General features: G+C 40.5%; 1 pseudogene; it reads right to left on the bottom strand.

The window, feature by feature from the left end:
- Positions 1 to 362: 362 nt before the first annotated feature.
- The window catches only part of LOC129017034 (polycomb protein SUZ12-like), a 47637-nt pseudogene continuing 22440 nt past the window's right edge, over positions 363 to 25559 (bottom strand).

Raw genomic sequence — 25559 nt, 5'->3', positions numbered from 1 at the left:
GACCTGGGCTCTCCCACTCATCATCTATGTGGCCTGGGGTAAGTCATTGAACTGCTGTAAGCCTCAGCTTCTTCATCTGTCAGGCAGTGATACCCTGACTGCTCTGCAGGGTAACTCTGAGATTTAAACGTGATCATCTCAGAATATGCTTGGCAAACAGTAGGAGCTCAGAACTTGATGATTTTTTCCTACAGCAACTGCTGTAGGGGATAGTAGCTAATGCAAGAGGTTGGTAAATCCTTATATATAGCAAATATTGTAGAAACATAACTACATGCTACTATTTTATCAAACCCTCCCCCCACCCTTTTTTTTTCCCCTGAGACAGAGTCTCACTCTGTTGCCCAGGCTGGAGTGCAGTGGCACCATCTCGGCTTGGCTCACTGCAACCTCTGACTCCCGGGTTCAAGCGATTCTTGTGCCTCAGTCTCCCAAGTAGCTGGGATTACAGGCATGTGCCACCATGCCCAGGTAATTTTTTTGGTATTTTTAATAGAGATGGGGTTTCTCCATGTTGGCCAGGCGGGTCTCCAGCTCCTGGCCTCAAGTGATCTGCCTGTCTCGGCCCCCCAAAGTGCTTCCTCAAACCTCTTCTATCCAGTAAAACAGCCTCACTGGGTCAGTGGATATCATGTGGCTACCTCACATTTTTACTTTATAAAAGGTCATCCTGAGGCCATTCGAAAGTATGAATCAAAACACTTTAGGAACAGGGCCACAGGTTTGCATGAGGCTTGTCAGTGGACCTCCAGGATGAAGACCAAAGGAATTGTGCAATTTCTAGTGGAATCATTTACACTTAAGATCTTATTTATTTATCAAAAGACTGCTTGCTGTGAGGTAGGAATTCTTAACCCCAATTTGCAGAAACTGAGACTTTGCCTGACACCACAGAGCTAGGAAAAGGTGGGCATAAGATCCTCACCAAGTCTGACTTCCAAAGGAAGATTTGAAAAGAAACCTCCTTGCTGCCTGCCAAATCTCTGTAGAGCCAGCAGCCATGTTCCCACATGAAACAGGACAACGACAATAGCACCAGGAATAGCTACTCCTGGTCAGATCCCCTCATGAGCTCAACCCCGCAGGATGGGGACACCGGGCCCTGCTTAGGGGAAAGGAAGGGGGTTTGTAGAGGAAGCCCAGCCAGCCAAGCAACCAGAGATGGGAAAAACCCATGGGGAGGAACTTGCTTGCTCTAGCTGGGCTTTGCAAAGAACAGGAAAAGATGAGTCTGCACAGACAGAAATGGTCTAGAATGGCTGAATGTTTCATGTAGAAATTTTATGATTAATACACGTACCATTTCTTAGAATCATTTGCTTGTTTAATTCCAGTCCATCAAGTGATAATTTTGTTGATATTTAGAGGCTCCTCAGTTAATTTCTGTGGGATTTTTGGTTATATTTAATAAGGAAAATAATATGAAATGTCTAAGAAAAAAAGAAACAAAACCAATTATTCCTGAGAATGTTTAAATTTTTTGAAGCACACTTGTTAATTTTTAGTATAGAACCTACATTTCATAAGAGAAAACCTTGGACTTCCCAGTGGTAGCTGCTGGAATGAGGTGTTTGTCCAGTACATCCAGAACATTGCCACAGATTAACTTTAGCTCAGTCTCAACCTGAAAAAATAAAAATAAATTTTAAAAAATCAGATCGTTGAAGTCTAGAAATTCTGTAAATTATTAAACATTCTATGTACCTCTGTTTTTGTGGAAGAGAGCTTAGTGTTACAGAGAATTCGTTTCCCTCTCCAAACTCCCTTCTTCCCTTTTGACACAAAAGCAGAGAAAAGCTGCCTGTCGGTTATCAAAAGTATCTTTTCCTTTCGGCAGGCAATTAAGTGCAACACACACACACCATCCCCCACCCCAACACCCCCTCACAGTCCAACAGAAGAATCAGCAATGACTGAAACTAAACACCGATGCTACTTGGTAAACACTGGTCAATTACATGAATATTTCACAAGGTAGCAACTATTGTGTCCATTTACTTGGGAAAACAGAAGCTAAGACATTTGCTGAAAGGTCATCCCCTTAAAAGAACTTAATAAGCAGAGCTAGGATTTGAAGCCAGGCAGGGTGCAAGGGACAGTACAAAATTCAAACCCAGGCAGTTTGCCTTCAGTACTTATATTCCTAACAACGTTCAACAGGCAATCCCTTTAGGGGAAGAGATCCAAAACTAGTTAAGATACCAAAAATCTGTGGACCAAAGTACCTATTGCCACTCATTTATATTCACGTATAATGCTGAAAATGTACACCACCTCTAAAGGTACATACCCAGTTTACTTTTTTTTTTTTTTGAGAGGGAGTCTCACTTTGTCACCCAGGCTGGAGTGCAGTGGCGTAATCTCAGCTCACTGCAACCTCCACCTCCCGGGTTCACGCCATTCTCCTGTCTCAGCCTCCCGAGGAGCTGGGACCACAGGTGCCTGCCACCACGCCCAGCTAATTTTTTGTATTTTTAGTAGAGACGGGGTTTCACCATGTTAGCCAGGAGGGGTCTCGGTCTCCTGACCTCGTGATCTGCCTGCCTCGGCCTCCCAAATTGCTGGGATTACAGCCATGAGCCAGCACACCCGGCCTATTTTTTGTTTTTTAGACAGAGTCTTCCCCTGTCACCCAGGCTGGAGTGCAGTGGCCCTATCTCAGCTCACTGCAGCCTCCGCCTTCCAGGTTCAAGCAGTTCTCATGCCTCAGCCCCCTGAGTAGCTGGGCTTACAGGGGTGCGCCACTGTATCGGGTTAATTTTTGTATTTTTAGTAGAGATGAGGTTTCACCATGTTGGCCAGGCTGGTCTTGAATTCCTGGCCTCAAGAGATCCACCTACCTCGGACTCCCAAACTGCTGGATTATTGGTGTGGGCCACGTGTGGCCCAACTCTACTATTTCAATGAAGCTCCTGTACCCTAGGTCATCACTGACTTGCCAATTGCTGAATCCAGTTGTCTTTACTGAGTTGGTCCTTAATTTAACTTTCTTTTGCATTGAAGCTACTGACTGATTACAGCATTTTGAAACTCTGTTCCTCTTATTACTGTGATTCTACTTTCCTTATTTTTCATCTTATCTCTCAAGTCTGTGGCTTCTCACACTTCCTCACAATTCATTGCTTATTTTAAAAACTCAAAAATTTAAACCTCCTGAGCAGTTCAAAAATAATATACCTTTGAAATTTTTTAAACTATTCAGAGTTGCAAGAATAGTTCAGTGATCACCAGTTGTTACCATTTTGCCATATTTTGTCTGTGCATCCCTCCCTACCTGCCCCCACATATATGTATATCTATGAATATTCATGTTTTTTAACTTTAATAAATTTTCTCCCTGTACAATTTGAGAGTTAACTGCAGATTGCATAGCACTTTACCCCTAATTTCTTCTATATGTCTGCTAAGAATAAGGGCATTTTTTTTTTTTTTTTTTTTTGAGAATGAGTCTCACTCTGTCACCCAGGCTGGAGTGCAGTGGCACAATCTTGGCTCACTGCAACCTCCACCTCCTGGGTTCAAGCGATTCTCCTGCCTCAGCCCCCCAAGTAGCTGGGATTACAGGTGCCTGCTACCACGCCTGCCTAATTTTTGTAATTGTAGTAGAGATGGGATTTTGCCATGTCGGCCAGGCTGATCTCAAACTCCTGACCTAAAGTGATCCGCCCTCCTCGGCCTCCCAAAGTGTTGGGATTACAGACGTGAGCCTCCATTCCCGGCCTCTTTTTCCTTTTGTAATTAACAAGTGATCTATGGAATGATAGAAACAGTGTGAATATTCTGTCCCATAATAATCTTTACTTAATGGTTGCATCTGGATTGCTTCTTGCCCAAATCAAATATTACTATAGTGATTAGAAAATGGAGACTTTTCTATTTTTTCTGTATTTTTTCTATATTGTCATTCTTCTGTAAAGATTTTTTTATACTTTTTTTTTTTTTTTGAGACGAAGTCTCACTTTGTCACCAGGCTGGAGTGCAGTGGTATGATCTCAGCTCACTGCAACTTCCACCTTCCAGGTTCAGGCGATCCTCCTGTCTCAGCCTCCAGAGTAGCTGGGACTACAGGCATTCGCCACTGTGTCCAGCTAATTTTTTGTATTTTCAGTAGAGATGGGGTGACACCATGTTGGCCACGATGGTCTTGATCTCTTGACCCCATGATCCATCCACCTCGGCCTCCCAAAGTGCTGGGATTACCCGTGTGAGCCACCGCGCCTGGCCCTGTACTCCCTTTTTACATTTTTTTTTTTTTTTGAGATGGAGGTTCACTCTGTTGCCCAGGCTGGAGTGCAATGATGTGGTCTTGGCTCACTGCAACCTCCACCTCCCAGGTTCAAGCAATTCTCCTGCCTCAACCTCCTGAGTAGCTGGGATTACAGGTACGTGCCACCACACTCGGCTGATTTTTATATTTTTAGTAGAGATGGGGTTTCACTATGTTGGCCAGGCTGGTCTTGAACTCCTGACCTCATGATCTGCCTGCCTCAGCCTCCTAAAATGCTGGGATTACAGGTGTTGAGCCACTGCACTTGGCCTTTTTTTTTTTTTTTTTTTTTGAGACAGGGTCTTCCTCTGTTGCCCAGGCTTCAGTGCAGTGGCACGATCATGGCTCACCACAGCCTTGGACTGTTAAAATATACAATTTTAACTTTATATATATTGCCAGTCTGCCCTATAGTAAGACTGTATCAACGTTTTTTTTGAGACAGAGTCTTGCTCTGTCTCCCCGGATAAAGTTGAAGTGGCAAAATCTCAGCTCACTGAAACCTCTGCCTCCCAGATTCAAGTTAATATTCCTAAGCCTCCCAAGTAGCTGGGACTACAAGCATCTGCCACCATGCCCGGCTAATTTTTTGTTTTTGGTAGAGATGTGGTTTGACATGTTGGCCAGGCTGGTGTCAAACTCATAACCTCAGGTGATCCACCCGCCTTGGCCTCCCAAAGTGCTGGGATTACAGGCATGAGCCACTGAGCCCGACCCCAACTTACTGTTACATCAAAATATTATTTGAGAGTATATGTGTCCTCACATCCCTAAAACACTAGAAACTGTCAAACTTTTAATCTTTGTTGAACTCTCAAAAGTAGTTATCTCTGCATTTGCATGCCTTTGAGTACTAATAAGTTTGAGTACTGCTTTAAAAGTTTGCTGGCCATCTATATTTGTTTTTTTAAGAACTGCGTGATAGTCCTTGACACATATTTCTTATTAGACTGCGTATCTTTTTGTTTTATAATTCACAATATTATGTATTCATATTAGCATTTTGTGTTAGATATTTCCCCCATTCCATAATTTGTTTGTAACTTTAGATATTTTGCAGTATAAAAATGACAAATTTTAACCCGACAATTTTTACTTTATGCTTTCTTACTTTTAAATCATCCTTAGAAGGGTCTTCCTCACTGCAATATATTAACATTCACCTATTTTTTTTCCATGCCTATGAATGTTCATTTTTACATGTTTATGAGCCTTCCAGAATGTATTAGGTCTAAGATTATTTCCAGATGACTGGAGAAGAGTTGTCACAATTAATGAACAGTTTCTCTTTCTCACATAGCTATACCACCACCTTTATCATAAACTAAATTTCAAATATACATCAAACTATTTCAGGACTACGCCTGAATGATATGCTTGTCTATTCCTATGCTTATACCATAGAGTTTAAGTTCTCTTAACTTTATGGTATGTACTACTGTATATTGTATATCATACTAAAACTGGTAAGTAAAAATTCTCAAAATATTTTTCTAAAATTTCTCTTACTATTACTAAATACTTATCCTTCTAGATTAACTTGGAACTAATTTTAAGGCTTAAAAAAATCCTTATGAGATTTTTCATTGGATGGTACACTGACCTAACATATTTAGAAATAAAAGACATCGTTAGTTTTGAATCTACCTATTTAAGAAATGTATGAATTCCTCTTCATCTCTTAAAAGAGTTATTTTAAGTATGCTTAATCTAAATTCTGCAGATTTCTTGATAAACGTATCACTAGTCATCCCTTATTACCTGCCATTACAATGAATAGAATTTAAAATAGCCGTTAACATTTATTGAGCACTGACTGTATGCCAGGCACTGTACTAAATATTTTATTATTTCATCTAATCCATCAATTTTATGTCTCATGTTACAGGTGAAGAAACTGAGACATGGATAAGTAACTTGCCAAACGCCACATAGCTAGGAGCAGAGATTTGAATCAGGCAGTCTGGCTCTCGAAGTATGATGCCTTCTGTGTGGCCGGGTGCAGTGGCTCACGCCTGTAATCCCAGCGCTTTGGGAGGCCAAGGTGGGTGGATCACAAGGTAAGGAGTTCCAGACGAGCCTGGCCAACATGGTCAAACCCCGCCTCTACTGAAAATAAAAAAAAATTAGCCAGGCGTGGTGGCACGCACCTGTAATCACAGCTACTCAGAAGGCTGAGACAGGAGAATCGCTTGAACCCGGGAGGTGGAGGTTGCAGTGAGCCGAGACCATGCCACTGCACTCCAGCCTGGGAAACAGAGCAAGACTCCCCCTCACAAAAAAAAAGAATGATACCCTCCGTTAAATGCTCTGACTAGATCACTTACTTGTGTTTTTTAAAGTACAAAAAACAAAGGACTCTACTTCCAACATGAATTAGCATTTGGGGAAGAAAACATCAATCAAAAACGGGAGTTCATAACTATAACGTGCTCAACTTTCTAAGTAGTCCGTACCTTCCCATCAAGAATAGTCTCCCGTGTTGCTCTTTTCTTGCTTATTGGACATTCTTCCATTTCCTGCATGGCTACTTCATATTCCCCATCTAAAAGCTGTGAGCGCCTGTTAGACAAACACATATACTTTAACGTAACCTGTGTTATTACTATAAGTACACAAATTCTACATCTTTAGATTTATACTAAAACCATTTATTAAATTTATAAACTAGCTTACATACCCAACAAGATTTTAAAAATACACCTACACTCCATTCCTGATGAAAGCAATTTTAATGAGGTACACTAAAAACTGTATTACTAGGAATTCATTACTGTAGCTACTCAGATATAACTCTAAACATGTAAAGTATAATATGCCTGAGGTCTCAAAACCTGGTACGTTGTCACCATTAAATATAAAGCGTAAGTACAGGCTTTATTTATTTATTCATTTGAGACGGAGTCTTGCTCTGTTGCAACCCAGGCTGGAGTGCAGTGGTGCAATCTCCGCTCACCATAATCTCTGCTGCCCAGGTTCAAGCGATTCTCCTGCCTCAGCCTCCCGAGTAGCTGGGATTACAGGCGCGTGCCACCATGCCCGGCTAATTTTTGTATTTTTAGTAGAGACAGGTTTCTGCATCTTGGCCAGGCTGGTCTTAAACTCCTGCCCTCCTGTTCCACCCACCTCGGCCTCCTAAAGTGCTGGGATTACAGGCGTGAACCACCGCGTCCAGCCCAGGCTTTATATTTTTAAAAATAGGATAACAGTGTTACAATGCTTGTCTTAGAGAAACACTAAGAATTCTGTTACTTTTAACTACTGTAATTGTTTGAACTAGAATCCTTTACTTTTATACTTGACCAGTAAACTGATTATTATAATGACGAATCTGGTAACTATGGAATTCTGGGGGCACCTGGCACATATAGGTGCTCAATAAACACTTCATGGAATACTAATTGAATCAAATAATTCAAATATATTCACACAATATAGTTTTAAGGTATGTGTACGTATGTGTCTATGTATAATTTATTTTTTCCATACTTTAAACACTAGTAACCACTACTAAACACCATTCTTCAACCATGCTCAGTAATTAACTGTATATATCAAGAAACTGGCTTCTCTTCATCACTCTTAGAGAAATTCTATTAGATAAAAACAGCTGACATTTATTGAGTGTTCACTATGTGCCAGGCACTATTATAAAGATTTTACATGGTTCATTTAATCTTCCCAACAATGCTACGAACTATGTACTATTACTCCACTGCCAGAAGAGAAAACTGAGGCAAGAAAAGGTTAAATAACTTGCCTTCAAATCAAACCGTAAATAGCCAGATCTAGCAAATGAATCCCGGTGTCTGTCTCTAAAGTCTCTTAAAACCAAATGATTGACACTTAAGAATTTTTGTCTTTTCTCTATGCTGTACTACTTAAATTTAGTCAACTTCAATAGTACATCACCAAAGCCATTCAACTCTTTATTTTAAAAACTAATTTCTTTACTCAAATAGGTAATAAATTCATGTATTTCTAAATCACAAAGGAGCTTCCTTATGCTTTTACATAGATACATACTATTCCATTTTGTGGGTGTACATTTGATACCTACAATCCAATGCACCCTCCTATCTGTAATGTATGTGGAGACCTTTCCCCCACAGCCTCATCAAGTGCTTTATCAAGTTTTTTGATCTCTGTCAATCTGATAAGTGAAAAAACTCATCTCAGTGTACTTTTAATTCAGATGTTTTATCGTTTTAATTGTTTAAGAACCATATATATCTATTTTGGTAAACTTTTTATTGTTTCCTTTGCCCATTCTTCTATTGGGCAGTGGTCTTTTAAAATTAGTATGACCTGTTTACATTCAAGAATGAGGTATCTACCTGAAAGACAAGTTGAAAATAATTTCTCCCCATCTTGTCATTTTTGACTTTGGTTATGGTGGCTTTTTTGTTTTCTGAAGAAGTTTTTGATTTTTATTTTGTTCAACTTTGCATTCTTTTCCTATATGGCTTTTGAATATTGGTTATTATTTCAAGGAATTAACTGGATTTCGTTTTTTTTTTTTTTGACAGTCGCTCTGTCACCCAGGCTGGAGTGCAGTGACACAATCATAGCTCACTACAGCCTCAGACTCCTGGGCTCAAGAGATCCTCCCACCTTGGTCTTCCAAAGTACTAAGATTACAAGTGTGAGCCACTGCACTCAGCCCTCTGTGAGATTTTAAAAACAATTTTTACACATCTAACATGCAGATTTTGGCTTAAAAATACTATTCTTCTATAAGGAATCAGGACTCCTTGAAGAAATCACAACTTCAGAGCAGAGGTAAGAAAAGAAGGTAGGCCGGATGCAGTGGCTCATGCCCGTAATCCCAACACTTTGGGAGGCTGAGGTGGGAGGATCACCTGAGGTCGGAAGTTCAAGACCAGCCTGACCAACAGGGAGAAACCTTGTCTCTACTAGAAATACAAAATTTGCCAGGCATGGTGGCGCATGCCTGTAATCCCAGCTACTCGGGAGGCTGAGGCAGGAGAATCGCTTGAACCCAGGAGGCAGAGGTAGCGGTGAGCTGAGATCGTGCCTTTGCGCTCCAGCCTGGGCAACAGGAGCGAAACTCCGTCTCCAAAAAAAAAAAAAAAAAGAGAAGGTGATTCTGGTAAATGTTACTATTCTAGAAAATCAGGAAAAATAGCAGCAACAAAACAGGACACAGAAGCCTACTTAGAAGGGCTCCTCCTGACCAAATATGAGACAATTTGAGCATTAAAATAACAGTATCAATAGATTAAAACTAATTGAATAAATAGAATTTGTTAATCCATACTGATTTTAAAATATCAAAGCTGAGGAAAGGAATGTTCTTCTTTTTAAATTCACATGTAACTTTAAAAAAAATTTTTTTTTCTTTTTAGGAACGAGGTCTTGCTATGTTGCCCAAACTGGTCTCAAACTCCTGGGCTCAAATAGTCTTCCTGCCTTGGACTTCCAGAGTGTTAGGGTTACAGGTATCAGCCACCATGCCTGCCTGTTTCTCTCTCTCTCTCTCTCTCTCTCTCTCTCTCTCTCTCTGTCTATATATATATATACACACACACATATATATTTTTAGGGTTAGTCAAGTGAAGCAGTGGGAGCAGAGAAGGAATGCTCTTCTTTATAAAAAAAATGCAAATAAATGTGGAAGAAATGTTAGAAAATTACCATTTTCCAACTGCCAAAGGAATAATTTATTCAAGCAAAAATAATCAATCGATGCTAAAACTATTGGGTGAAAGGCTATGGGAAGAAAATGGATATTTACTCAGCTTCATGTATTAGCATAAGAATTATATGCTGATTTATATAAAAGGGAAAAAAAGTACTGTTACAATGGAGAAATATTGTGAACAGCACTTTAACTGAGTGATCAAACCTAATATTACCTTTTGTCTGTGATGTAGTACGTAAACAACACATCCCTCATTAGAATCCCTGCCAAAAATGTTTAACCTGAAGCTAATCAAGAGGAAATCATCACAGACGTCCTAATTGAGATACATTCTGCAAAACTACAGGCCTATACTGGGGGAAAAATGTCACAGAAGGTAGGGAGAAAGGCTAGAGGACTATTCCAAATTGAAGGAGACTGAAGAACTATGACATCTAGCTATGGAATCGGGGTGGGGACAGGACAAATTATAAAGGACATTATTGAGGTCAACTGGGGAGATAGTATGGTATTTGTATTTTAATTTTCCTCATAAGTGTACGGTGGTTATACCAGAAAATGTCTTCGTTCTTAGGAGATACATGCAAGAGAGTTTATAAATGAGGAATAAAGCCAACTTTCAAATTGTTCAGCACAGAAATAAAATATATACTCATAAATAAATCAAATGTGGCAAAATGTTAACAAAAGATACAATCTAGATGAAGGGTATGTGGATATTAAATGACTTTAGTATTCTTTCAACTTTCCTATAGTTTGGAATTTTTTTTTTTTTTTTTTCTTGAGACAGAGTCTCGCTGTCACCAGGCTGGAGTGCAGTGGCGTGATCTCAACTCACTGTAACCCCTGCCTCCTGGATTCAAGCAATTCTCCTGCCTCAGCCTCCTGAGTAGCTGGGACTACAGGCACGCACCACCACGCCCAGCTAATTTTTGTATTTTTAGTAGAGATGGGGTTTCACCAATGTTGGCCAGGACGGTCTCGAACTCTTGACCTCGTGATCCGCCCGCCTCAGCCTCCCAAAGTGCTGGGATTACAGGCGTGAGCCACCACGCCCGGATGAATATTTTCAAAATAAGCTGCTGTGGGGAAATTCTCCCAGTTTCTTCTTCGCACTTTTTCTTTAAAATAAAAGTATTATCTTTTTCTTACAAGAAATGTGTAAACATATGTGTCAGGTACAGTGATTGAAAAAGAAAATAGAACATACCCCATGCTGCCTAAAATAGAACAATTAACAGCATCGATGAAGTCCAATGCGCCTCATTCTAATTGTTTCCCCCACAGACATGACCACTATTTTCTAGTACATTTATGGTTCTACTGTTTTCCATTTAAATCTTCGATCCACAATAAAATTTCTGACTTTAAGAAGACGCTGGCCGGGCACGGCGGCTCACCTGTAATCCCAGCACTTTGGGAGGCTGAGGCAGGTGGATGATCTGAGGTCAGGAGCTACAGACCAGCCTGGCCAACATGGTGAAACCTCATCTCTCTAAAAATACAAAAATTAGCTGGGCATGGTAGCAGGTGCCTGTAATCCCAGCTATTCAGGAGGCTGAGGCAGGTGAATCGCTTGAACCCAGGAGGCAGAGGTTGCAGTGAGCTGAGATCATGCCACTGAACTCCAGCCTGGGTGACACAGCGGGAGTCCGTCTCAAAAATAAACAAATAAATAAATAAAAAATAAACAATAGGAAGAATGGCCTAGTTACTTTCCCTGGTTCTTTGTCCTATACCTGACAATAAACTGTTAACTACCAGCACGCAGCCTGCTACAAGAAATGACGGCATAGGTTTCTTTCTCCAGTCTCAAAAAGAAAAAATGCTGGATTTGCTTCCCAGACATTCTTTCACTGGTGATATTTTCACTAAAATATTTCGTTTCCAAATAGAAATTGCAGAAATTATTATAAGTCTGTGTTTCTTGCCATCCTGTACCAAATGCACAGAGGTACACAATGATTATACATGATTTTCTTTTCTTTTTTTTTTTTTTTTTTAAGATAGAGTCTTGCTCTGTCACCCAGGAAGGAGTGCAGTGGTATGATCTCCAGGAAGGAGTGCAGTGGTATGATCTCGGCTCACTGCAACCTCTGCCTCCCGGGTTCAAGCGATTCTCCTGCCTCAGCCTCCTGAGTAGCTGGGATTACAGGCACACGCCACCGTGCCCGGCTAATTTTTGTATTTTTACTAGAGACAGGGTTTCACCATCTTGGCCAGGCTGGTCTCAAACTCCTGACCTCGTTATCCACCCGCTTCAGCCTCCCAAAGAGCTGGGACTGCAGGTGTGAGCCACTGCGCCCGGCCTTCTTTCTTTTTTTAAAAAAGATGGGGTCTCACCTAGGCATGGTGGCTCATGCCTGTAATCCCAGCACTTTGGGAGGCCAAGGCAGGCGGATCACAAGGTCAGGAGACCGACACCATTCTGGCTAACACGGTGAAACCCCATCTCTACTGAAAATACAAAGAATTAGCCGGGCATGGTGGCACGCACTTGTAGTCCCAGCTACTCCAGAGGCTGAAGCAGGAGACTTGCTCTAACCCAGGTGGCAGAGGGGTCGCAGTGAGCAGAGATTGCGCCACTGCACTCCTGCCTGGGTGACACAGTGAGACACCATCCTAAAAAAAAAAAAAAAAAAAGATGGGATCTCACTTTGTCACTCAGGCCAGAGTACAGTGGCATGATCATAGCTCATTGCTGCCTTGAACTCCTGGGCTCAAACAATCCTCCCACCTTAGCCTCCTATGTAGCTGCAACTACAGGTGCATACCCACCATGACCAGCTCCTCTTCCTTAATTTTTAATAAACACATAACCCCAAGATTTACGTAGGGCCCAGTCCATTTAAGTCTCTTCTCAAATATTACCTCCTCCCAGAGGATATCTCTCTAAAACAGTAACCATTTATTCTCTATTTTTCTTCACAACACTCATCACTAAGTGACATTAGTTGATTTTTTGGGTGGTGGTCTGTTTCCTCCACTAAAAGTTAAGCTCCATGGTGAAGGCAGGGATTTTGTTGCCTTCTTAATGTCTAGAACAGTGTCTGGCAAAGAGTAGACACTCAGAAAATATTTGCCAAATAAGTAAGTTTAACTGAGCTATCTATCCAAATAGTTCCTTAATTATTGTTTTCTATGAAACAGACAAAAATTCAGTGTTTGCAAATTTGTTTTTTCATCCGTAAGAATAAAAAGAAACAAAGGCAATGAAATAATCAATATAAATAATTATATTCTGCTTCAGAATGAAAACATTTCCAGAACATTGTGGGAGCCTCACTTGTTCATCAACATTACCTGTTTTTATCAAATACTGTCATTTGTGCAACAAATGTCTTTTCCCTATCCTCACGATTTCGTTTTCTTCTGGCTGGAAGCTCTTCATTGACATCTAAATTTAACAAACATTTCTCATAAATCAAATATTAGAACAAAAATGTGTTATGATATATGGTCCCTTAACATAAAACATGCTACATTTATCCCAAATGAGGTACGAATTACACTAAAGTTGCAATAATATACAGACCACATGTTTTCCAATTTTGCATTTTTACTGTATGTTCTTTTTTACACTCACAACATTAACCCCACATCTTTGCAAATGCTAATGTTGCTGTTTAGAATTATCTTTGCTAGGCAAACTCCTTCTCACTCATGGTAACTCTCCAAAAACTTCAAACAATACTTCAAGAGTCAAAGATTATTTCTTCCAACGTGTTTCTCTGCTGAACTTCACATATACCTGTATTATGCCACTCATCATTTTGCTGCAATGATATATTTCATGTATATTTCCCTACACTAGGTTGTGAGACTTTGGAGGATAGGACTGAATGTTTTAATCATCTTGGATTAAATTAAATCATCCCCAGCACCTATGTGTTTGTTGAATGAATACCTCAAAGATGAATTCACAATTGTTGGAAGAAAAGAGGGATGGGTAGGGGGATAAATACGCAACAAGTATAATAAAATGTTCATTGTTGAATCTAAGAGGTAAGTAGATAGGTGTTCACTATAAAATACTCCTCATTGTCCTTTATGTTTGAAAATTTGCACAACAAAATGTTGAGGTGGAGGTGAATTCACTGTTTGCTTTAAGACTCAGCACCATGACTATCATGAAGGAACACTGGTACAATCATTTTCAATGACCATCTTAATCTCCAGTGATAAAATCTAGTAAAAAAAAAAAATTACCAATATTTTCACTGGTTTCTCCATTAATCATTCCATTAAACTCTCTTCTTCCTGGACGAGTCACTCTAAACAGCAACGAGTAAGACTTCACCATATGGCTGTTATTAGGTTCAAATTCATTACCGGAAACTGCAAGGGACGGGAAATTTCCAGGTTTTGTTTGATTGAGGTCAGGATTCAAAGGCACCTGCTTTTTACCTCTAGGAACTTGCCTTATTGGACAACTTACATCCTGCAAAGGTAAAGATTATTAATTTATGTTTATTTGTACATAAGCAATAAGAATTATAATAAAACTTCTAATCACAGCTATAGGAAACACGGGAGATAGGCCATGATCACCAAATGGAATGTTAAAATTCTAACCATAGTTCTGAAAACTGTGAAGCAAAAATAAAAATTTGAAATACCTATATTCCAAATATTAAAGCAATTGAGGTTTTCTCCAACATAATGAAATTATGATACAGTACATCTAATATTTAGCTAACAGTGATCTGAAACAGTTGTATATTAGAAATTTAGAACTAAAAGCATGCTAAATCTCTCTGGTAAGGCTTTTTAGCAACAACAAAAAAACCATGCTAAAATGTTCAACTCATGTACTTTTATCAAATCTCTTAAATGTTCTATTTTAACATGACAATGACTAATAGAACCATTAGAAATAAAAAAAAATGACTAATAATCCCATGGTCAACAACTACATTATGAAACAGTAAATCCATATAGTTAAAATATGTTGTTTAACAGAAAGGATCATCATCCTTAAAAAAAGAAAAACAAAACTGGTTTTATCTACCAATGATCATATTCTGAGTCATACTCTGTTATTGTATGATTAGTTACACTGAAAATGCATACTAGAAAAACTGGAAGGATCAGAAGACCTTTATGACAGTATCTTACAGCAGCTACTTCTTTTAAAATAAATAGAATACATACAGTCTAAAAAAATTTCTATTTTATAAGACTATAAAGTGAAAACTATGAATTCTCACCCACCCCCAGGTCTTACGCTCCGGAGATGACTAATACTAGCAGTTGGCTGTGTATATTCTTCCAGGAAAATGATTACCCCTGATACATTTTTTTGAACATAAGAATGACTATATTTATATTCATATCTTATTCTAAGTAATGTATCTTGGATTTTCATATCACTTGTAATGTGTATGGAGGTTAGGAGTGAGAAGTGATAAAGGCTGGAGTGCAGTTGTGCGATCTCGGCTCGCTGCAAGCTCCGCCTCCCGGGTTCGTACCATTCTCCTGCCTCAGCCTCCTAAGTAGCTGGCACTACAGGTGCCCGTCACCACGCCTGGCTAATTTTTTGTATTTTTAGCAGAGACAAGATTTCACTGTGTTAGCCAGTCGATCTCCTGACCTCTTGATCTGCCCACCTTGGCCTCTCAAAGTGCTGGGATTACAGGCGTGAGCCACTGCACCTGGCAAGGAGTGATATTTCCTAACTTTACATACATTTTTTTTTTTTCCTTGAGACAGTTTCACTCTGTCGCACAGGCTGGAGCTCAGTGGTGCAATCATGGTTCACTGCAGCCTTGACTTACTGGGCTCAAGCAATCCTCCCGAGTAGCTGGGACTACAGGCACAGGCCATCATGCCTAGCTCATTTTTGTATTTTTGGTAGAGACAGGGTTTCGCCATGTTGCCCAGGATGCTTAACTCCCAGGTTCAAGCAATCTGCCCACTTCTGTCTCCCAAAGTGCTGGGATTATAGGTGTGAGCTACGGCAACCGGCCTTTACATAAACTTTCAAAAATAAAGTTCCACTGCTGCCTCCGAGGTGCCTTAGTCTACTCCCTCCCAATGATTGAGGCCCGTATGGCCTATGGTCTTGGAAGAATATCAGCACTGGGACCCTGGACCCAGACCAGTTCCTACTCCTCTTGAAACACTCGAGGACTCGAGGCAACTAAAGGCACATATGTTGGCTTTCATCGGTTGACCAGGAAACATCTTAACACTTGTTTCTATGGTGAAATAACTTTACCTTATAAAAATTTGAAGCAATGTACTAATAAGTGAATGGCTAATAACGCTGACAACAAAATTTCTTTGCCTGAGGGCAGTGTTACAAAGGATAATCTTGTGGAAAACACTTTCTCTTAGCCCTTATCTAAAATGTCAATGGGTACAAATAGCTAAGAAATATGCTAACAGATTGAAATGGTAAAAAAGCAACTGAATTTATGCCAGATGCTAAAACACAGCTTCTCCATTTCCAGACTCCTATGAGAAAGTTTTGTACAGACACTTATTAAAAGACTAGAAAAACTACACAGATATGCGAGTTGGCAAAAGAGGTTATCAGTTTTATAATTAGGCCATCAACATATTTCTTAAGCTTTCAAAATTTAAAACTCAGCTTTAAAATACAATATATATACATAAAGATGTCCAATTAAGCAAATTATTCCATTTAATCTACCAATATCATTTTGTTGACATTACCTTTCTTTTTTTGTGGCAAACTTTCACAAGCAGGACTTCCAGGGTAACAGAATTTTGTTCATTTTCTGAGTTTGTGATGGCTTATCTAAATAGAAAATCAGTATTTTAAAATATATTTTAAAAATATATGAACACGGTATTCATTTTGCTAACAAGTCAGGGAACTTCAAACAGAGATTTCCCATAATAAGACTTCTCAAAAGTTCACTCGTTCTTTTTTCCTCAAATCAGTTCCAAACTTACAGCAAACTCTTTAAAAGCCTTTATATATAGTGTAAATAAACCACTCACAAAACAAATATAATTACCGTCCTATATGCTGTAATTTTTTTTTCCATTAGATATAGGTTTTGCTCTGTTGCCCAAGGTACAGTGCAGTGGCACAATCACAGCTCACTGCAGTCACAAGCTCCTGGGATCAAGTGATCCTCACACATCAGCAAGGCAGACTCCTGAGTACCTGGGATTACAGGCGTGAGCCACCATGCCCAGGTTTTAAGTATAAAAAATATTCACTGGCCAGGCATAGTGGCTCATGCCTGTAATCCCAACACTTTGGGAGGCCAAGGCAAGAATATCACTTAAGGCCAAGAGTTCAAGACCAGCCTGGGCAACACAGAGACCCTGTCTCTACAAAATGTCAAAAAATTAGCTGGGTGTGGCGGGTGTCATGTGCCTGTAGTCCTAGCTACCCTCAGAGGCTAGGTGGAAGGATCTCTTGAGCCAAGGAGTTCAAGGCTTCAGTGAGCTATGATCCTGTCACTGCCCTCTGGTCTGGGTGAAAGAGTGAGATCCTGTGTCTAAAACACATCTACACATTTCTATTTATATATATATTTCCTAACTCCTTTTTTCTTTTTGAGACAGAGACTCGTTCTGTCACCCAGGCTGGAGTACAGTAGGGCGATCTTGGCTCACTGCAACTTCTGCCTCCCGGGTTAAAATGAACCTCCCACCTCAGCTTCCCAAAAGTATCTGGGACTACAGGTGCGCACCACGACACCCAGCTAATTTTTTTAATTTTTAGTAGAGATGGGGTTTCACCATGTTGGCTAGGCTGGTCTCGAACTCCTGACCTCAAGTGATCCACCTGCCTTGGCCTCCCAAAATGCTGGGATTACAGGTGTGAGCCACCACACCTGGCCATATTTACTGAATATTTCTAATTTGAAGATTTAATATTTTTGTTTGTTTTTCAGACAAGGGTCTGGCTATATTGCCCAGGCTGGTCTCAAACTTCTGGGCTCAAGTGATTCTCCCATTTTAAGCCTCCTAAGTAGCTGAGACTACAGGCACATGCAACTGGGCTGGCTTGAAGATTTAACATTTATGATAATACACTGCTAGTCAAAAGTAATTCTGACAAATACAGTTAAAGCTTCTTGGCAGAAAGCATAAATGAAAATAGTTGCAGGAGGGCCGGGTGTGGTGGCTCACACCTGTAATCCCAGCACTTAGGGAGGTCGAGGCAGGTGGATCACCTGAGGCCAGGAGTTCGAGACCAGCCTGACCAACACAGAGAAACCCCGTCTCTACTAAAAATACAACATCAGCCAGGCATGGTGGTGCAAGCCTGTAATCTCAGCTACTTGGGAGGCTGAGGCAGAACTGCTTGAACCAGGGGTGGGGGGCAGAGGTTGCAGTGGGCCGAGATCACACCATTGCACTCCAGCCTGGGCAACAAGAGCGAAACTCCATCTCCAAAAAAAAAAAAAAAAAATTGCAGGAGACAACCACGTTCAAAATAAGCATCTTCAATTTTTTTCTTCTCCTAAAATCTACTGGAAAAATTATTAAGATAACATTTGAATTAAATTAGTTACTATTATACATGTTTCATTATGAATGCATAGAGACAACTAAACTAAAAAGTTCTTGATCTGACCAAGACTTGTGGCCAAAAGGGTAACAAATGAATTTCAAAAAACATTAAACATTATAAAACGTAGAGACAGAGCTATTTTTAGAAGCTTTCCCTAGAATTTCTCTACAGTTTAAATGGGATAACAAAAATCAAGATATTATTTACTATCTAGAAGAATATCTTGGCTTACAAAAAATTTAGGAGTGTTAATTTTGAATACCATAGTCTATATTCTCCATGTAAATTAACTAACAAAGGCTTTACAAATTAAGGTTCTAGAGTAGTCCTCCATAACTTGTTTTTAAAGTCCCAAAGGTATTAACAGTTCATAACTGAATATTAAATCACTAATTCATCAAATAGCTTCAATAACATCCGGAACTATTATAATAGATGAATCCATGAACATACAAAAAAATTTTTTTGTTCTAAGGCATTGGGCAACACATTTTTTCTTTCTTTACTTTTTTTTTTTTTTTGAGAGATAGAGTCTCGCTCTGTTGCCCAGGCTAGAGTGCAATGGAATGTTCTTGACTCACTGCAACCTCCGCCTCCTGGGTTAAAGCAGTTCTCCCTGCCTCAGCCTCCCGAGTAGCTGGGACTACAGGCACACGCCACCAAGCCCGGGTAATTTTTTTTTTTTTTTCTTGAGTCAGTCTGACTTGGTTGCTCAGGCTGGAATGCAGTGGCACGATCTCGGCTCACTGCAGCCTGCACCTCCCAGATTCAAGCACTTCTCATGATTCAATCTCCAGAGTAGCTGGGATTACGGGGATGAAACACCATTCCCAGCTAATTTTGTTATTTTCAGTAGAGACGGGGCTTCACCATGTTGGCCAGGCTGGTCTCAAACTCCCTACCTCAGGTGATCTACCTGCCTCAGCCTCCCAAAGTGCTGGGATGAGCCATTGCACCTGGCCGGCAACACTTTTTTCCTACTTAAAAACATTCTTATTGGGGGTGTGTGTGTAAAACACATTTGATCAGTTTCTTCGGAAGTTGCATCCAGGATAAAAACACCTTAATACAGCAAAAAAATAGTCCAATGTCTAAATGCAGTAACAAAAATACTTGCCGAACAATACTCACCATGAAAATAGTACCCAAATAATCTTTGTGTATTCATTCTAAGAAGCAGTTTCAAGTAGTAATTGCCAAACAAAAGTTTTCATTTAAAAACAAAAGAGGCCGGATGCAGTGGCTCATGCCTGTAATCCTAGCCCTTTGGGAGGCTGAGGTGAGAGGATCGCTTGAGCCCGGGAGGCTGCAATGAAGCAAGACTGCTCACTGCACTCCAGCATGGGTGACAGAGCAAGACTCTGTCTAAAAAATAATTAATAGTAAGAAAATAAGAAGAAAAAATCACATTTTAAGAATTAAAAAATTTTTTTGCTTGTTTTGAGAGAGGGTCCCACTATGTTGCCCAGACTCTATTCAAACTCTTAGGCTCAAGCAATCCTCCCAGCTCAGCCTCCTCAGTAGCTGGAAATACAGGCAAGCATCACTGCTCCTGGTACATTTTAGAGAACTTCATGTTGGTTTTCTATCCTGGTTTCTTAAAAATATTATTGAAGACAAAAAAGGTACAAATAAACCTTGGATGGAAAAGAAACACAATATATCTACTTCCAACTTCTACTAGTTTCAAAGTTATAACAGAAATTATTTTCAACATAGGCGTGGTGGCTCACGCCTATAATCCCAGCACTTTGGGAGGCCGAGGTGGGCGAATCACTTGAGGCCAGGAGTTTGAGACCAGACTGGCCAACATGGTGAAATGAAATCCTGTCTCCATTAAAAATATAAAAATTAGGGGTCGGGCTCGGTGGCTCATGCCTATTGAAATCCCAGCACTTTGGGAGGCCGAGGCGGGCAAATCACCTGAGATCGGGAGTTCAAGAGACCAACCTGACCAACATGGAGAAACCCCATCTCTACTAAAAATACAAAAAATTAGCGGGGCATGGTGGCGCATGCCTGTAATACCAGCTACTCTGGAGGCTGAGGCAAGAGAATTGCTTGAACCCAGGAGGTAGAGGTTGTAGTGAGCCGAGATTGCGCCATTGCACTCCAGCCTGGGCAACAAGAGCGAAACTCCATCTCAGAAAAAGAAAAAAAAATTAGCTAGTGTGGTGGCACCCGCCTGTAATCCCAGATACTTGGGAGGCTGAGGCATGAGAATCACTTGAACCTGGAGGCAGAGGCTGCAGTGATCTGAGATCAAACCACTACACTCCAGCCTGGGTGACAGAGGAATTATTTTCTGGAAACAGAGGTATCAACAGAGTTCACTATCTCTTTTACTTCAATATCAAGAAAAATAAAAACAAAGTAAATCTGAGCGATTGTTGAACTTTATATATTTTGTCATGTAGATAGGAAAAAAGCTTAATATGACTACTTTCCAAAAATTTCAGTGATGGATAAACTATGTGTTCTACACAGGTCCCTGAGAACAAAGGGCTAATGAATGTATAAAATTCAAATTATAAGCTTCTGAGGAATTAAAGTCTAGACACGTCAGAAGTACCACAGAAAACAAAATACGATGACTAGAAATAAGGACTCTAAGCAGACCATTACAAATAATTTAAGGAAAACAAAAACCGTAATGCTACCCAGGTTACTTCTATATAAAAAATAGACCAGATCTAAGGTAAAAACTAGAAGTTACATTAGCTACTAATACAAATACGAGATTTCAAATTTCTTACATAAAAACCCTGACTGGGGCCAGTCTCAGTGGCTCACACCAGTAATCCCAGCACTTTGGGAGAATGAGGTGAGAGGATCACTTGAGACCAGGAGTTTGAGACCAGCCTGGGAAATGTAGTGAGATTCCATCTTAACAAAAAAAAATTTTTTTAATTAGCCAGGCATCGTGGGGACGCCTGTAGTTCCAGCTACTCAGGAGGCTGAGGCAGGAGGATCACTTCAGCCCAGAAGTTGATCATACCACTGCACTCCAGCCTGGGTGACATGAGCAAGACCCCATCTAAACAACCAACCAACCCCCAAAGAGTCATTAAAAAATGGTTATATTAGAGCATTTTGACAATTGGCCAACTGGCAAGGTTGTCTTTTTGTCTTTTTTAGACAGTGTCTCACTCTGTCACTCAGGCTAGAGTACAGTGGTGTGATCTTGGCTCACTGCAGCCTCAACCTCTAAGACTCAAGCAATCCTCCCACCTCAGCCTCCTGAGTAGCTGAGACTACAGAATAGCTGGAACTACAGGCATGTGCCACTGTGCCCAGTTAATCTTTTTTTACTTCTTACAGATAGGTTCTCCCTATGTTGCCCACAGATAGGTTCTCCCTATGTTGCCCAGGCAAGCCTCAAGCAATTCTTCCATCTCAGCCTCCCAAGGTGTTGACATTATAGCTGTGAGCCACCATGCCCAGTCTAATAATTTGGGATTTTTTGGAGACAGGGTCTCACTCTGTTGCCCAGCCTGGAGTAGAGTTGTGCAATCATAGCTCACTGTAACCTTGAATTCCTGAGCTTACACCATCCTGCCATCTTGGACTTCCAAGTACCTAGAACTACAGGACATACCACCATACCTGGCTAATTTTTGTAGAGATGGGGTCTGTGTTGCCCAGGCTGGTCTTGAACTCCTGGCTTCAAGTCATCTTCCCACCTCAGCCTCCCAAAATGCTGAGATTACAGACATGAGCCACCAGGCCAGGCCTCATTTTCTTTCTTTCTTTTTTTTTTTTTTTTTTTTTTTAAGACAGAGTCTCACTGTCACCAGGCTGGAGTGCAGTGAGATGATCTTGGCTCACTGCAACCTCCAACTCCCGGGTTCAAGCGATTCCCCTGCCTCAGCCTCCCAAGTAGCTGGGACTACAGGTGTGTACCACCATGCCCAGCTAGTTTTTTTTGTATTTTAGTAGAGACGGGGTTTCACCATGTTAGCCAGGATGGTCTCGATCTCCTGACCTTGTGATCCACCCGCCTCGGCCTCCCAAAGTGCTGGCATTACAGGCGTGAGCCACCATGCCCGGCCCACCAGGACTCATTTTCAATCTTCGTTTCTTAATAAACGATACCAAGACAACCAACCTGGCATGTTTCTAATAATGGTTTTATTCCATTGCATAATAATAAGATATGCCATATACACAGAATTACGATGGATAAGCTGATAAGTAATTTTCCCTTTTTTTTTTTTTTTTGAGATGGAGTCTCGCTCTGTCGCCCAGGCTGGAGTGCAGTAACGCAATCTCAGCTCACTGCAACCTCCAAGCGATTCTTCTGCCTAAGTCTCCCAAGTAACTGGGACTACAGGCACCCACCACCATGCCTGGCTAATGTTTATATTTTTAGTAGAGATGGGGTTTCACCATATTGGCCAGGCTGGTCCTTAACTCCTGACCTCACGATACACCCGCCTCAGCCTCCCAAAATGTTGGGATTACAGGCGTGAGCCACTGCGCCTGGCCGTATTTTTCCATTTTTGAAACACCTCTAATTCTTTCCAGCATGCTTTGAGCTTTTACTGGAGTAATATACTCTATAATTTCCTTTGAATAATATCTAAAATATTAATATATGCCATTGGTAATAGTGGTTATTTCAGTTGTTTTACTGTGTTTTTTAAAAACATGACACAGTATATTAATTCAAAATGTTTATGCATAAAAGGTTCTACCGAGGAGATTCTTTACCTATTGAAGTTCTAAGACAATTTGTTAAAATCTTCACCATTAGCCAGGCGTGGTGGCTCACGCCCCCTTGGGAGGCCAAGGCGGGTGGATCATGAGGTCAGGAGTTCAAGACCAGCCTGGCCAGCATGGTGAGACCCTGTCTCTACTAAAAATACAAAAAATTAGCCAGGCATGGGGCGCATGCCTGTAATCCCAGCTATTCAGGAGGCTGAGGCAGGAGAATTGCTTGAACTCGGGAGGCGGAGGCTGCAGTGAGCCAAGATCACAACATTGCACTCCAGCCTGGACGACAGAGCAAGACTCTGCCCCCCCGCCCCACCAAAAACAAATTTCATCAATAGCCTTCATACCTTAAAGCTCAAAAACATCAGAATCAACATCTTTTCCATTAAACATAATTTTATAAATTTACACTCAGAAGCCCCACTTTTTTTACATTCATAAAGGTATCTTGCTATTAAAATGCCACTTTATTTACTTTTAAGTACATACCATTTTTGTGGAAGAGACCAGTAAACGTAAGCTGCAAATGAGCTGACAAGCTAAAAAAAAAAAAAAAAAAAGGAAATATTTTATCATTTTAATGCTCAGTAGTAAAATAACCTAGACTTTAAAATATAACATTGAAATCAAAGTTACTTCAACTAATTTATAAATATTTGTACTCAATTGTTATTCAGGCCCATGACTCTGCTTTCCCTGTTAAATATGACATCCAAAAGTGTGTCTATACACCTAACAAAAAATAAACAACAAAAAACCCCTCACAACTCACAAAAAGTAAGAACAAAACCACAAAAACACCAGAGCAAGGCAGAAAAAATCAGACTACCAAGTTGGAGGCCAGGTAATTTACTGTGTTTTAGTGTTCTACCTGTAAAATAACAGCAAGTATGCCGTCCTATCTTTAAAAAGGAATTTTGGAGGGTTTTTGGAATTTTTTGTTTTGTTTTAATGACGCTTTAGTCAATGACTTCATCAAAAGGAAATTTTGAAAAGGGTAGCTAAATCCATGCAAAAATTTGAATATTTTGAAGCTATGGAAATTCAACCTTCCCAATAAATGATACAGAACCATTACTTTATACTTCAAATAGCAATGAAATACACAATTACAAATCTGGTATAGAGCTATAATTTACGGTTTCAATATATCATTTTCACTGTTAGTTTTAGAAGCTACGGAAAAGCAAAAGAAAGCATGAACTAGAACTAGTGCTCCTTCTATTTTCACAAACATCTATTAACAATAGAAAAAAACTATAAGGATGGGATAAAATAAACAGAAGCATCAATAAGCTTTTGAAGTACCTTTAAACTGCAAAACAGAATACAGTTGTTTATCAGGAGACATTCATAACTTTCCTGAGCATAGTTTCCATAGTGTGACATGTACAGACACCAGATTATGGAGGGCTATACAGAGCAGATGGTGGGCAAAGGAAAGTAGTACTGATCCCTCACATAAGGCATTTACTAATGAAATAGTTGCTGGGCACTAAGGACTAGTAAAGGGCATATATATTTTTTTAAATGATGGTGACAATCTAGGCATTTTTATAGTCAGATGGGAACAGTTACAGAAAGACATTGTGGCAAAAGAGTACTAAGGAGCAAGTAATGACTGGAAATAAGGACATATTATGAAGAGGTTAGCCCTGTAAATTTGACCAGGACTCCTCTTTTTCTTTTTTTTGAGATGAAGTTTCGCTCTTCTCACCCAGGTTGGAGTGCAATGGCGCAATCTTGGCTCACTGCAACCTCCGCCTCCTGAGTTCAAGCGATTCTCCTGCCTCAGCCTCCCAAGTAGCTGGGATTATAGGTGTGAGCCACCGAGCCCGACTGGATTCCTCTTTTTCTAAGATAGAGAAATAAGATGCAGGAAAGAAAGACATTTCCATGGAAGATGGGGGGATATCTCCATCTACTTAGTGAAGTAGGCCATGAAACTGTCTGCTAAAAAAACTACAGTGTGGGCCGGGCACAGTGGATCACCAGGTCAGGAGTTCGAGACCAGCCTGGCCAATATGGTGAAACCCTGTCTCTACTAAAAATACAAAAATTAGCTGGATATGGTGGCACATGGCTGTAGTCTCAGCTACTCAGGAGGCTGAGGCAGGAGAATCGCTTGAACCTAGGAGGCAGAGGTTACAGTGAGCCGAGATTGAGCCATTGCGCTCCAGCCTGGGCGACAGGGGGAGACTCCGTCTCAAAAAAAAAACACCTACAGAGTTGGCATTTTGAAGGGCATTTCTAGAACAGTAGTACAGAAAGTATGCTAGGGGCTGGGTGCAGCGGCTCACAACTGTAATCCCAGCATTTTGGGAGGCCAAGACAGGAGGATCAAGAGATCAGAAGATGGAGACCATCCTGGCTAACATGGTGAAACCCAATCTCTACTAAAAATACAA

Source organism: Pongo pygmaeus, chromosome 19, assembly GCF_028885625.2.
Source record: "Pongo pygmaeus isolate AG05252 chromosome 19, NHGRI_mPonPyg2-v2.0_pri, whole genome shotgun sequence".
Taxonomy (NCBI): Eukaryota; Metazoa; Chordata; class Mammalia; order Primates; family Hominidae; genus Pongo; species Pongo pygmaeus.
This window is presented reverse-complemented; position numbering and strand designations above follow the sequence as displayed.